The sequence below is a fragment of the Elephas maximus genome, chromosome 8 (assembly GCF_024166365.1).
Source record: "Elephas maximus indicus isolate mEleMax1 chromosome 8, mEleMax1 primary haplotype, whole genome shotgun sequence".
Lineage (NCBI taxonomy): Eukaryota > Metazoa > Chordata > Mammalia > Proboscidea > Elephantidae > Elephas > Elephas maximus.
This window is the reverse complement of record NC_064826.1, coordinates 34,938,472-34,952,347: the sequence shown is the minus strand read 5'-3', so window position 1 is coordinate 34,952,347 and position 13,876 is coordinate 34,938,472.

Genomic DNA, 13,876 nt, shown 5'->3' with positions numbered 1-13,876 from the left:
CATGTGACAGAGTAGAACTGCCTCATAGAGTTTCCTAGGCTGTAATCTTTATGGAAGTGGGTCTCGAGGTCTTTTTCCTGCAGAGTCACTGGGTGGGTTTGAACTGCCAGTCTTTCAGTTAGCAACCAACTGCTTAACCATTGTGCCACCAGAGCTGATGCAGAATTTTACCCTGTTTTAGCAGTTTAAAAACTCAAAATGTATTTTCTTCCATAGAAAGGACTTGCCCATTCACACTGAAGTGGGCGGGCCAAGGAAGTACCTTTGGGAAGAACTTTATTTTTCCTTAAAAGGACCCTTATATCTGCTCCAGCACTTGAGAAAAAAAAAAAAAAAACTTGGTAAAAAATATTTCATTGCTTCATTATATAACATGTAAAAAGCATTTCGGCCTGAAAAAAAATGTTAATGATACATATTAATAGTAACAGAAGTGAGTTGGTCAGAAAAAAGTTCATATGTACCCTATGAAATGTTTAATTTTTGAAAATACTTCATCTGGTGACCAGTCCAGGTGTATGAGCTGCAAGATGCAGCCAAAGAATCTGAACGAATTGACCTATTTGATGTGGTCGTTAGTGTTGTTTGCCTGAATGATGGAGAATATTTACCAGATACACATGGTAATAATTTTTACTAAGCTGCTACTTCTGATGATTGTTAATTACTGTCAGTTGCTTCTGAAAGTCAGTTTCTAGTTAGTCAAAATAAAGAAACATACATCAGCAAAGAGAGTTACTCATGATTTCTTGGTGTAGTAGAAATAACATATGCTTCAGTCAGTCTACCCTAATTTCAAATTTTGATTATGCCATTTACTAGTGGAGAGATACAGAAGTTACCTCTCTCTTCTTTATAAAGTTGTTCTGAAAAGTAAATGGAGTAATTTATGTCAACTACCTACCTAACTCAGGCACTCTGGTGGCACAGTCCTTAAGAGCTCAGCTGCTAACCAAAAGGTCATTAGTTCGAATCCACCAGCTGCTCCTTGGAAACCCTATGGAGCAGTTCTACTCTGTTTATAGGGTCGCTATGAGTTTGATTCAATGGCAACTGGTTTGGTTCTTTTTTGTTTGGTTTATCTACCTAATCCAGTACTTGCGCCAAGTAGGTAGGACTCTGTGAGTCTTCGATATCCCAGATTCAGACTCCAGAATTGTATGTGGTTACATTTGACCCAAGCCAAAGCATTGATAGAGAATTCTAATTTTCATTTGTATCTTTTCCAGAACATTAAATGTACCCTAATTTCATAACTCACTGCAGTGTTTCCAAAATCGCCTCATTTCCTACATAATTTTCATCCTTTCATAGCTTCTCTGATACTTGTCGCTTAGCTCTCCTTACTCCTCAAATAACAATAATTTAAAAATATATGTTTTCAACACCCAGCTCATGTAGTTACTGAATTTATTTCATTGATAGTTGATGTCTACTAAGTGCTATGGCAAGTAGCCAGTTCCTTATGGGGAATTTCATTATAATTCACTTCTCCTTAATAAAACTTAATTGGGGCACTTGGCCTTCAATCCAAATTGGGACTGACTCTAGAGAATTCCATTTGACCATTGGAGAATCAGCTTACCTTGAGCTATTAGATACTGGAACACCCTTTTAGCCTGCCATTTTCTTCCCAGCATCTCAGTCCTGAGAGCCATCATTCAAACTTGTTTGTGGTGTGTGGCGAAGGCAGCCACAGAGAGAATTGGCAAGATCCTTTTGGGATACAATAAAGTCCAAGGTTGCTTACTAAATCTTGGCTATAATTTGGTCCTGAACCTTGGAGTAGAATAAGATATGTCTTGCAAGTTTCTACTGCCTGGTGGTGAAAAGCTTACAATTTAAACACAGAGGTGGAACTCTTGCCCCTTCTTTTTGATTTAGCTATACATCACAGTCCATAACCTAGGACAGTTAGGAAATCTTCAAAGAAATCAAGTCATGATTGCCTCAGGTTGGGGAATCCTCCCAATAGACCCCTATCTCTCAGCCTTCTGTAGCTAACACGTTTGCAGCATTTGGATTCCATGAGCCACTTCTGCCTCTAAGTCTCTGCCCTTGTCTCAGGCACAGGGGGCCTGAAATTCTCTGATTTCTGGTAAGAAGTGGCCACCGTGAGTGGTTCCAAAGCCTGCTTGATTATAAGCCACAAGATGGCAGCCATGTCACGGGGCTTCCATTTCTGTAGAAGAATGGGACAGCGTTCCAAAATCAATGTGAGCAGCTCTGACATAGACTTCTTCTGTCCATCCAAATTAGATGTCTACAGAAGTTATGGTTGAAATTAATTTTCATTTTACAACTTCATAATTTGAATTTTTATAATTATACTTTGTGTAAGATGAATCTGCTTCTCTTCCCAAAAGATCCAGTCTTGAACAGGCATTCTCTTCCCAAAATGGAAATTCCAACATCAGTATTGTGTCTACCGTGCCTCTTTGATGTTGAGGTTATAGTCTTAGAATCACAACGTCTCATGTTTGGATGACGTGCACCCCTTTCCCACAAAATCCCACCAGTATGGCTCGAGTCTAGAAAGTGATGTTTTAATGTGAGAAGCAGTTAAGCATATGTCAAAATCTCTAAAGAACCCTCAAAATGTAAAAGCTGGAATCCAATACATTTACATAGAGTTGTACACCTAGCAGGTTGTTGTTGTTGTTGTTAGGTGCCATCGAGTTGGTTCCGATTCATAGCGACCCCATGCACCACAGAACGAAACACTGCCTGGTCCTGAGCCATCCTTACAATCGTTGTTATGCTTGAGCTCATTGTTGCAGCCGCTGTGTCAATCTACCTCGTTGAGGGTCTTTCTCTTTTCATCTGACCCTGTACTCTGCCAAGCATGATGTCCTTCTCCAGGGACTGATCCCTCCTGACAACATGTCCAAAGTATGTAAGACGCAGTCTCACCATCCTTGCTTCCAAGGAGCCTTCTGGTTGTACTTCTTCTAGTAGGTTAGGGGATTCAAATCTCAACATTTTGATCCCAGAGCTTGGGCATTTAACCATTACACTGCTTCCCTAAACTCTTATTTTGGCAGACTCCTGAAATGTTTAAAACAGATTATCTAAATTCACTATACTAAAATGCTAATAGGAAACCTAATTAATACCAGTGTTAAGATCTTGTACCTGCAAAATCAATACTATTATATTTTGACCACTGTAAAATATTTTTGTATTTTCTAATCATCTCTCTCAGAGACTTTTAAATCTACATATAGATGGCAACGAAAGTCGTTCTCCCGTCTCCTCTCCGACTTTTGACAATGAAATAGGGACTTTATTTTGGTCAAATCTCCGTGTCAATAAAAAGATGGTAATGATTCAGATAGTCAGAATAACTGTGCTTTCTTTTGGGTGGTAAAAATATACCCACTGAATTCACATCAAAGTATAAAACCCCCCTTAATCTAATTGTCAAAATCTCCAGTGGCGGAAATCCAACTAATACAACTTTTAAATAGCTGGGGAAATTTTTTAAACATTCTATTTATCACTTAGAAGCCCTGGTGGCCCAGCGGTTAATCACTTCACTGCTGATCGAAAGGCTGGTGGTTCAAACCCACCAGCTGCTCCGCAGGAGAAAGATGTGGCCGTTTGCTTCTATAAAGATTGCAGCCTGGGAAACCCTATGGGGTATCTCTACTCTGACCTGTAGGCTTGCTGTGAGTCAGAAGCAACTTGAGGGCAACAGGTTATTTCTCACTGTTTGAGAAGTAAAAGAAACACAAACAATTTGAAATCGGGCTGTTTAAAAAATGAATCACTATTGTTCCTTCTGCTGAAATTGTATCCTACTAATTATCTCCATGTTTAAATAATGCTAGTTTTCTTGGAATCCTTCAGAAGTCAGTGCAGAGCTGACTGGTATGACCCAGAATCAGGAAGACAGATAATCCGCAATTTGGAATGTAAGACACGCAAACCTGTATTGTTATTTATTTTTATTTCTCTTTTAAGCATTCATACTGGTCCTGTTACTGGATATTAAGTCTCTAGGGTCTGTACATTCTTTTCCTTTTGATACTTAGCTCCTAGCAATAAACCAAAAGGATGGTTGGGTGATGATGTGAAAATCAGAACAGAACCAATCTCCTGTGCAATTGGCTTTTATAGCAACTGTAACATAAAGACAAAATGATATTCCTCAGGCATTTAAAAATAATGGATCAATAAAAAATACTAGATTATTATTGATGTATTTTTTTTCCTGTTGTTGTTAAGTGCCGTCGAGTCAATTCCGACTCATAGCAACCCCATGTATGACAGAATGGGACAGTGCCCGGTCCTGCGCCATCCTCGCAGTTGTTGCTATGTTTGAGCCCATTGTTGCAGCCACTGTGTCAATTCATCTCCTAGAGGGTCTTCCTCTTTTTTCAATGACTGTCTACTTTACCAAGCATGATAAATATGTTTACTGTGTTTATAGATAGGTGTTTAAAAAACAAAAACCAAACCCACTGCCATCGAGTTGATTCCGACTCATAGCAACCCTATAGGACAGAATAGAACTGCCCCATAGAGTTTCCAAGGAGTGCCTGGTGGGTTTGAACTGCCGATCTCTTGGTTAACAGCTGTAGCACTTAACCACAACGCCACCAGCGTTTCCAATATGTATTTACTACACTATATTCAAATGCTATTTGTAATATTTATTAAATCAATGTTTATGCTATGACATATATTATTCTTTCTCTGTAGTTACATTGTATTAATTTTACCTGTAATAATCTTATGGGCAGACTTTGCCCATAATAATATGGGCATGAATAATAATGTCTTACCTTTGTTTAATGTTTCATATTATTTAAGTCATGTTATTCTTCAACATTCTATTGTGTATGTTATCTCCGGATTTTCACAGTCCGTGGGCAGAAGCCCTGGTGGTGTAGTGGATAAGAGCTTGGCTGTTAACCAAAAAGGTGGCAGTTCGAATACACTAGCTGCTCCTTGGAAACCGTATGGGGCAGCTCTGCTCTGTCCTGTAGGGTCCAGCTATGACTTGGAATTGACTCTATGGCAACAGGGTTTTTTGGTAGACAGAAGCAAAGGAAGATCATTATTTTTCCTTGTCTCCTTGCTTGGAAAGCAGTTTGAGCAAAAATGAACAAAGCAATTGGTGTCCATTCTAATAAAAAAAAATTGTAAATTCACATAAATATGAACAGTCTTCTGGGGTAATTTATAAAAACTAGCTCTCTAATTTGAAAGAAAAAAAATTCTTTCCAAAATATATGTGATAGCAACAACAAAAATGACCATTTAGGAGCTGAGCAGGATGACTGCATCATTGCTCTAAGGCTCAGGAGCCTTTGGGGACCTGATACAAGCCTCCTGCTGTGGCTGACCCTGTTGTCACCAGATACAGAGGTGGTGTACCCTGAGCTCCCAGTGCCTCGGACATTAAAGATTGGGATGCTGAACAGTGTCACTGAAAATCTTTACCGGATACCCAACATAATCTTTTTTAATTAGCCAAGTATGTTCTTGGAAAAGACTTCTATACTTGATGACAATAAATACTATTAACTTATAAGTATCTAATCTTATTTTGTAACAGACATTTTCTGTATTTAAATATTTATTTTCTTTACCCACCTAATGGGATTTTTCTTAGCTTTGGTCTCTTCTCTTTTGACAGACTTCACATTTCCAGTCCCAGCTCAGTAAGTTCACCTCTTTAACTTCTCGACTTGTAAAACGGAGAGAATTATAATGTTGTTTTTCATAAGTGTTGTTTTTAAGGTTAAATAAGATGAAAGATATCAAGCATCTAAAGCATTGATTTTTACGTTCCAGGAACTCAAATAATTTTGACTCTTGTTACTGCTAATGATAATTACACTAAATGTCCATTGGGGTCTCTTCACATAACTATGTGTGAATTCACATAAAGACAAATTACCATCTGGGGTAGTTAAAAACAATGTTCAATATATATGAAACATACCTACAAAATATAATTGAAAAACCTTTCAGATAATACAAAGGGTATTTCAGATAATATAATGAAAAGTTGTTTCCGTGCAATATTATGTTTAATCCTCACAAATACCTTCTAAAGTTGGTATTATTAACTCGTTTGTACAGATGTGGAGCGGGACCTTGGTAGGATCCTGCGTACCTAACCCCAGCACACTGGTGGAGGTTAGCAGAGCTGGCACTCAAACTCAGGTTCTTGACTCTAAGTCCAGTGCCCTCTCCACTCTGCCATAGTTGGATTTTAGGGCTTTAGAACTTTGGTTATTCCTGGTTGTTAAAATAAATTTGTATAAAACAAATCACAACATAAAAACTACACACTGAATTGTTTGTTTTATTATCTTCTGTTTTTCACTCACAAACTACAGTGATACACTTGGAGCTCTCAACCTTTACTGGCCAGGAGTCATACTGATAATTTCACACCTAATTCTCTCCCACTGCTGAGATTCCTCTTACAACACAGGCATTAGGCCACCCGCCTATATGAGACACATCATTAGACACAGCAGGGAAAACTCCTTGCTACGTGTCCTGTAATGATGTGAACTTATTGTTCATTCCTTTATAAAAGATCCTCTCTCTTCCTCTCAGATCTCAAATCAAGAATTGAAGGACTTCTGCACTAATGCTTCATTTTCCCCTCGTGGATACTGTCAATTTTGTAATTAAATAGGATTTTCTTTTTGTGTTAGGAGCTTAGATCACATTTTGGGTTCTTCTTTAGCAAATGGGTACTACCTCATGCGTCTTACGTCTTGCCCTCATTCCTGGCTCCTTCTTCCTTACCTCCTTAATTTGCCTTTTTTCTCTTCATGCAAGTTTGGAATTATTTTTCTTTTGCTGTACTGCATGCATCTTTGTAAATACCTGAAACTCTTCTGGAACGAATCAACCAAAGAACTTCAGCTTTTGTACGTAGTTAGGACCAGTTGCCCTGGAGTTGACTCTGACTCATGGTGACCCCGTGTGTGTCAGAGTAGAATTGTGCTCCGTAGGGTTTTCAATGGCTGATTTTTCGGAAGAAGATTGCCAGGCCTTTCTTCTGAGCAGCCTCTGGGTGGGTTCAAACTTCCAGCCTTTCGGTTAGCAGCCGAGCATGTTAACCATTTCTGAACACCTGGCACCTCTAAAGAAAAACCAGGCATTAAGCCACCTGCCTGTATGGCTTTTTATTTTGTTTTGGTTCACCTGGCCGATATATAATACGACATCTTTGGGATCTATAAGAAATTGAGGGTAGTTTCTGAGCAGCAAATATGCCCATAAAATCATTATGTATCCTTGTAAAAGGTTGTAAGCAAGTTTATGTATGTGAGAATTATTAGATCACAGAACATATTATAGAGAAAATTGCAAAAAGAAAAATAAAGCCTTTCTTATTAGTCATTTGAACAAAAGATTAGATAAGGCATTAAAAATTATACCATTGAAAAGAGTGCTCTGCTGAAAACTGGATTGACCAGAAGACTCAAGACTCTAAGTGAGATCTTTCATTCGTAAATCAAATGATTGGATGACGGTTCTGCTTAGAAAAAATTTCATTCCTCTACATAAGACTTTAGTCTCTTACAAAACATTTATTTAAAATATTTCAAATCGTGCCATCCAACTGCCTTTCCTTTCCACTGACCTCCTACCCAGCAGCTTTAAATTAGGCAGCAGGAGACGTTGTACTGAACATATTATCTTTATAATTTCACAGGCCCCTCAGCTGGAGTTCAGGATCAATTCTCACACTTTAATCCTATCTGCCAAAGAATTTTTTAACTACATAACTGACAAATAACCTGAGTTGTAATTTATGGATCTTTCCTCCACAGGAAAGAGAGAGTTACAGCTGGTTTCTAATACAAATCATCTAGGATACTGTAAAAGCTGAGTGGTCTTACCAAGACCAACTGACTTGATAAATAAAAACAAACAGAAAAACCAAACACAAGAGCAACAGAAAAACACCTGCCAGGTCTTGTATCTTTGGGAAAGAATAAATTCTGGACTTAGCTCCACTACATTACACTGTAATAACCTTCATGTATTCCTTCTTTTACTTATTTGTTTTTTGTTAAATTTCATTGATATTCTTCCAATGCCTCTCCCAAGAGGATGTTCCAGTTAGATCATCTTCTACCTTCCTGATTCAAATATTATTGTTTTAGTAAAAATATTATATGTAAGTATTCAAAGGGTAGTGTTCTCTGAGTTGCATGTTTATTTGCAAATATGACAAGTTTTCATCTCATCTCCATGTCATAACTCTATAACTTCTATCCAGGTTTACCTGTGTATCCAGTTGCTCATTTGACATCCACATCAGGCTCTTCAAGGGCACCAGGTGTAAAAGTGAATTCAGCTTCACTCCCCATACGTACTCCTCTTTCCATGTTCCTATTTCAGTGACTGCCATGACTATCTTGCTTTTCTCTCATTTAGCATATTCAACCCAATACCTCTGAAACAGCTTCTAAATCCATGTTCTTTGCTCCTCCCCCAGCTATTACAACCTCTCACCTGAATTACTGCCATAGTTCCCAGCTGCAACTCCTCTCCAGCTTTGCTCTTGCTCTCCTTCCACCCATTCTCCAAATGCAGCCAGAGATCATCCCAAAATGCTAATGCAATCATGTCAGTCTCCTGTTTAAAACTCTTTGGTATGTTTCTTGATTTATTTTTGTTCTTTTAGAGTAGGTTTCTAACTCCCTAACATGCCTACAGAGCTCTTTCAGATTTGCTTCCTACTTCAGCCTCACCTTTCACCTTCCAATAGCCATTAAAAAAAGATAGCCATTGTTCTAGTGAAATCAAGCTACCTTTATTTTTCCAATGGGTTATATTCCCTTTGGTTAATTTTATCTCCTTAGACAAGAAGTCTTTCTTAGATGCCTCTAGTAGGTACTTGGATATCATTTCGCATGTCATGACACATGTTCTGTTGTGTTTTAGTTGTTTATTTACATGTCTATATCTTCACACACTATCCTGTAAGCAACCTGTGTCCTGTTTATCTGCATACACTCAGCACCTAGCATGTCATTCAATTCATATGTTTTGATGCAATTTTGTCTCTTTTTTTTTTCCATATTCCTTTAACAGTTATTTATGTTATAGCCCCATTGTTTAAGTGATTAAAAAGTCTACTATAGGGTCACTGTGAGTTGAAATCAAGTCAACAGCACACAATAACTTATACATATATGTTAAAGATCCTATTCCATTGGAAAAGTAAACTTTAGTAGATGACTATTCAATTCTGTTAAAAATTTAAAGACACCCTGATTATGGGGACACAAAAAGTAAGTTATTATTTGCCAGTCATTTATATGTCTTTATATGTTACTGAAAACAATATCTTTCAAGCCTTACTATATTCCTAGGTTGGACTATTTCTTTTAGTTTGATTTTTTCCCTCCTTGGAAAATCGCTTCTCTCCCCTACCCGCTCCCCCGTCCTCATTGAACTTACAATGTAGCCAATAATAAAGGTAAAAAAAACGACTATAAGTAGTTATTCTTCTGCCTCTTGATTAAGCTATACTTAAAAGTTTCCGAAGAAAATTTGTTTAAATGAAGAACAACCTCAGAATGCAAATTTTGTGAACAGCATACCATGAACATTAATTATAAGCCAATATTTATGTGAAGATACAGTGCAGTTTGTTCAAAATTTTATTTTGTTGATGACTAATGCTGCTTAACATTACAAAATACTGCAATGCATTTTATAGTGAACTAAATAACTTTTTAAAAATACTGAAATATTTGTGTATACATTCAGACAGCAGTATTGGTCACATTTTTCCATTTAGGAAACTTTCGTGTTTCTCTGAGCAACATGATAAAAATCTAAGTTTAACAAATAGTGTAAGTTTGTAGTTCATTCCCAGCTCTGTGACCCCTTGCTTGTCTTTTCCTGTTTAGTTTTTAGCTTACTTGGTTACATAACCATTGCTTTTGCTTAAAGGTCAGCCAAGAGTAAAGTTATATCTTGCTGGAGGTGAGATGTAAACAATGTCTGATCTTGCCCTGCATTTTTCTTAAATCTTCCACAGAGCTGGGTGAAATTGTGCCAGTATTCATAAAAGAAGATTATGTTTCAGAATCTGTATTGTATTATTCAATAAATATTTCAAGGTGTCTGCAAACAGAGATTAATGGGTATTATATTTCAGGAAACCAGAAAGGTATCAACCTGAAGAATTAAATAAAACACTCATGTTTGATGCTCACATAAACTGGAACTTAAAATAAAATGTGTGTAAACTTCCTTTTGTTTCATTTTCCTGTCATAATACAGGATAAAATGAAATGAGACAAAAACGAAAGGAGATAAAAGCCGAAATTTGACCTTCACACTGAAAAGTAATGCCGTTCTTCAATTACCAGTGATACTCAATGATGGTGTCTGCATGCGATTAAAATATCTGGGTGAAAAATGCATATTTCAGACTATCAGGCGTGTTTCTCTGATGCTGTCTTGCACACAGGGGGAATTGGAAGCTTCTGGACATGAGAGGACAGGACTATAAAGAAAACCATTCAACTGAAATTTGGGGTCTAGTATCAATCTTATTAAAAATGACTAGATCCTATGGAACGTTCTCAGTATTTTTTTTAAAAAACATTCTATTAGCGTCATTATTGGAGAAGAGTTAATACATATTAAGTTGGATCTTCATTGAATAGTTACACTTAAGGAATTTATAAGTGACCTTAAATGAGTTTCGTGTTTGCTATATAACTCCTACAAGAGCCCAACTATATGCCCCAACCCAGTGTTTCCCTGCCCTAGAAAATTCTGTAAACAAGGCAGCTACTACTGCCTACAATTCCCTATGGTAATTGGTCTTTTCTCTTCATATTAAGCACATCCATTTTTAGAACACAAGTCATCCTGTTTGCTGGTAATTGATGGGTTCAATGGAACAAACATTTTTTTTCTTCCCATTGTTTAGGAATTAAATTCAATTTAATAAAACATGTTTATAAAGATTGTAAAAAACATGGGAAAATAATTACTTCCATGTAAAAACCTGGAAGAGATAGTTTTTTTGTAATATAGAGAAAGAAAGAAAAAGACTATTACTTCTTCCATGAGTTCTTGAGTATTTAAATTTTATTCTCAACATGACCAGTAACTAGATGTCAAGGTGACTCCAGTTCATGGCAACCCCCTGTGTGTCACAGTAGAACTGTGCTACACAGAATTTTCAATGGCTGATTTTTCAGACTTAGATTATCAAGCCTTTCTTCTGAGGTGCTTCTAGGTGGACTCAAACGTCCAACCTTGTGGATGTTTGCACTACGCAGGGACTTCATTCTAAACATAAAAAAATAGAATTCATTAACCATCCCAGTTTGTGTAAAAGATGATTAACCACGTTCTCAGGTTTATGAATCATGTTCTGAAAGTCTTTATGGTCAGTCTAAAACTTCTTTTACCTTCAATACAGAAGAGCCATCATAATTCTGTCCTTTCCATGTAATTTGTTGAGCATTTTAGGGATGCTAGCTAACAGCGTCACTGAATCTTCAAATCAGCCTACTTTTCACTAATCTCAACAGTCCCAGCCTATCTTGCCTTATTTAGCATTTTTTTTTATCTCAAATTGGTACCATGCTTCTGTTTTTTAGTTTATAAATATAATGTAAGTTATTTACATAATTACCATTTTGAGGAATCAAATAACTTGAAATTTTTAGAATATTGAATATTGGTACATTTCACCTTTAAGAAAGAAAATGGAATCACAGTGCAATTCTGACTACATAACAAAAGATCTATGCTTGGGAAGATAGACCGGAAGGATATACCAAATTATTAACAATAGTAGACTGAAAGACCAGTTGAAATAATGCATATTGAAGACCTTTAGTCAAAGGCAACTGTAACCAAACTTTTCCTTTTATCGGAATTACCTGAAGAGCTTTTTTAAAAAACACAGTGACCTAGATTCCATCTTTTATCTGCTGAATTAGTATCCTGTGAGCAGTGCCTGATGATCTATATTTTTAGGAAGTTTCCAGGGTGTTTTCAGTACAAGATTTTGTGTTTTGGACCTGCCAGTCTGAAGAATACAGTATCTATTCATTTCTCTAGATTATTCTGACTTCTGTAGAATTTTCTTAATGGAACCACAACTTAAGGTGCCCTTCACTTTTTCTGAAATTGGCAATAAGAAATGACAACCTATAGAACACTTCTGCATATTCTGCAAAATCACCACCAAGAACAGTGTTAACGAATATTCACCGACCTGTTAGATGGGGTAGGGTTCATGTGTACCAGCCATTTACTCTGGACCTTGCTTTCATGAATGGCATGAAACTTAGACTTTGAACATTTTTATTTCAAATGAGGTGTCTGTGTCCGTATGTGTGTGCTAGAAGGGTTAATTGGTCATCTATAAATAATTTAAATATCTCAAGTTTTTTGTAATGATCTTTTTTATCCCTGATTTTTAATATACTGGGGGATGAAAAATTGTTATGTCTTGGGCCTCTTTTGACTCTGACCTTGCCTAATAAATACCTTTATTTAAAGGCTCGTAAAAATAATTTCAGCTGACATTAAGAGCTAAATTAAAAGTTGTCTCTCTTGGCGAGTTGTGAGCCTGGAACAGAACACAAATGCTGATCCAAGTTCAAAGTTTGAAAAGAATAACAGGGACTCAGGTTTAGGTTCATTTCTCCTTGATTTATACCACTCACCAAGCAAGCCAGCAGGGCAGATATCCTGTGAGATCAGGGAACCATGGGGTGAATGTATCTTGCTCTCACAGAGGCCTGGATTTCAGTGGTCAATGCAGTCTTTGCAGAGGGAGGGATCCATCAAGTCAGAGGAACCTAGAGCCAGGGATTTCTGCTTTTCATATACTAATGCCATTGGCATTAAGGTCCACCTCGAGTTCTCACTGTGCCATATTGCATGCTTCCAACCTCTACCTTACTTCATACTGGGCCCAAAATGGGCCAGATCAAGGCCTACCACAAGGTTGTAACCCATCATGCTATTGTGTTGCCATTTGCTGGGTCTCTAGGATCTTCAGTATTATTTTTGTGTTCAATCACAGTGTGCACATTCCATGAGGGCAAAGACTTAGTCTTGTTCATCACTGAACCTCTAGGACCTTGAACCACACTCGGCCCAGAGTAGATGCTCAATAATTATTTATTAAATAAATAGAGGAAGAAAGGAGCTTCTCCTAACCCTTTAGCAATTAATTTTGAAAAAATTTATAACTCAGCTACTATTTTTATTCCTTTTAAAAAGCCTCCTCGAAAAAAAAAGTATATATATACACAGGTATATCACAATCAACTTTTTTTTTTAAACATTAAATTGCGCCATGACATGTACCTTAATTTAGTTTTTTTTTTGATAGTCAGTCAAAAATCTTTGAGTGTCCACTCTGTATAGAACACTATACCTGGCGCATAGGGAAAAGCAAAATACATAGAAGACAGCTTACAATGAGATTTTTAAAACCGTTTGCTCATCTGCATATTCCTTAGCAAATTAAACTCTTTAAAATGTTAGAATCTTTATAAAAATGAGATTCTATGCAAGTATATATCTATAGATAAATATATAATGGAATGATTATGTGACTGTAGTTTGATACTGGTTAAAAAATTATTATACGCACCCATATCATAACAGAATACATTTTCGGTGTAGAAGATTTAATACAATACAAAAGTGTACACAGTAAAACATGAACGTTTCTCTTTTACCTCCAACTCTCTCTGTCTACTCACTTCCCCTGAGGTAACCGCAGAAGCACTGTTAACTGTTTTATGTGCTTTATCAGGTACTTTTTAATGCATGTACATTTCCACATATATGTTACTCTATGTCTTTTTTTTGCCACTCAGCAGTTTGTCTTGGA